At 45.2% G+C, this 1,734-nt stretch overlaps 1 protein-coding gene across 4 annotated transcripts in view; it reads left to right on the forward strand.

The window, feature by feature from the left end:
• The first annotated feature begins 860 nt into the window (after positions 1–860).
• The window catches only part of ATP13A3 (ATPase type 13A3), a 103,333-nt gene continuing 102,459 nt past the window's right edge, over positions 861–1,734 (forward strand). For all 4 annotated transcript variants that reach the window (XR_001137374.1, XM_012641772.1, XM_012641781.1 and 1 more), the window contains exon 1: positions 861–905. The gene's annotated coding sequence lies outside the window, so the exon portion shown is untranslated. The remainder of the gene's footprint in view (positions 906–1,734) is intronic.

A 1,734-nucleotide genomic window follows, 5' to 3' on the forward strand; every position in this document is an offset into this window, starting at 1 on the left:
CGGCGACAGCGGCGGCCCGGCCCCCTGCGGCCCCTTGGCTGCCCCGGCTGGGAGGCCGCCGAGGAGACGGCGCGGCGGCCGCCGGTGAGTGGCCCCAGCGAGCGGGGTTGGGGCGGTGGGTGGTGGTGATGGAGGAGATTAGAGGAGGCGAATGGTATCGTCCGGGGTGGTGGGTACCAGGTGAGTTTACGGTCTGCCTGCTCGGGCCGGAATTGGGCATCACTTCTCAGGGAAGGTGTGTGTGCTGGGGAGAGCTAAGACCCGGGAAATTCTGGGACAGGTGAGGCGAGGAGGAGGGATCCACGTTGTAGGTGTGAAGGCCTGGTGTGGACACGCTGCCTGCGGGGAGGGCGAGCGTGTGAGGGGGCCGAGGAACGAGGTGGTAGTCGAGCCCATTTAGAAAGTTAGGGAGATGGTGTGGTCTTGTGGTAGGGCTGTTGGCAGGGCGCTTGATGGGTTTGTGCGGGATCCTAGTTCGTCCTTAGCCACGGAGTGGTAGAGCTCCTTGCCAGTCTCCGTATTTTACAGGTAAAATAAGTGAGTCTGGAAGAAAAGTGATTTCTGACTTGCTTAAGGCGTCTCACTCGGACACTGTGTCCGTGAGGACTAGAAAAACCCAGGGCCCTTTCCGTTACTACTTTCGTGGCCACTCTCTATGGCCTTTTCTTCTCCCCATTCTCTTCACAAAGTCAGGTTCTGGTGGAAGTATGACCTCTGTTTTGTTTTGTTTTTTTTGGGGGGAAGTGGTTAGGTAAGCATGAGGGAAAGGGAATTGAGTTGGAGATTGACAGTAACTGAGTTCAGGGCTTCCCAATTTGTAAAGCTTTTGTGACAGGTGTTTATTGTTTCCTCTTCTCATAGATCTGACAGAAACATCCTAGGATCTTGGTGTTTGGACATAGGAGGTATGAATCACTCACATAATTAGCTACTTTTAATCATCAGTGTCTTACAGCTATATTTAGTGGTTCTGTTAGCGCAAAATGAATGGGAATGGAGTCGTAAACCTAGAAACAGACCTGTGTTCCTCTAAACATGATTCTGAACTAGATAAGTAGAAGGTATTGGAGTATGTAATGGCTATTTTACATCCATGAGGCACGAAGTTAGAATTTTAAAAATCTAAGAAATGCAGGGAGTTTAAAGATTATTGCAAAATAGTTTTCTAAAGGTTTTGTTGCTAAAATGAAGATGTTTTGATTTGATTCTTTTGAAGGGTGAGTAGATAGTTAAAAGTGCTGTTTGGTTAGAACTTAGCCTCTTTACCAAAGCACACATATTAATTTTGTTTCACCGGAGTATATGTGGCATTCTTTTCTCCAGAGGATTGTTGCTTTGCCAAATAGGCTTATAGTTGCTAGCATAGATGTGTGTGGGCATCCCATCCTAATTTATAACCCCCTTTTAAGGTGAATCAGTTCCTGGAAGTTGTTTGAAATAGTAAATCTGTTATTAATGATTGTATAACTTTTGCTACAGTCTTTGTTTTTGCATTATACACAGTTAGATCGGGCTGAAGGTAAAATAGTTAAGTGAGATTTCTGAACATTGTTAGAACAACAGTGCCTGTTTTTGGTCAGGGGATTGGGTAAGAAAAGTGACACTGGTTACTTCAACTTATAAGGGGTACAGTTATAATTAAATAAAAAATATTAAGTAACAGTTTATTTTGAAAATAAAATTGACTAGCTTCCAGATGGTATAGTGTTAAATTATGTTGTAGGAAGGCCAATT

The sequence above is a fragment of the Propithecus coquereli genome, unplaced genomic scaffold, assembly GCF_000956105.1.
Source record: "Propithecus coquereli isolate 6110/MARCELLA unplaced genomic scaffold, Pcoq_1.0 Scaffold10, whole genome shotgun sequence".
Classification (NCBI taxonomy): Eukaryota; Metazoa; Chordata; class Mammalia; order Primates; family Indriidae; genus Propithecus; species Propithecus coquereli.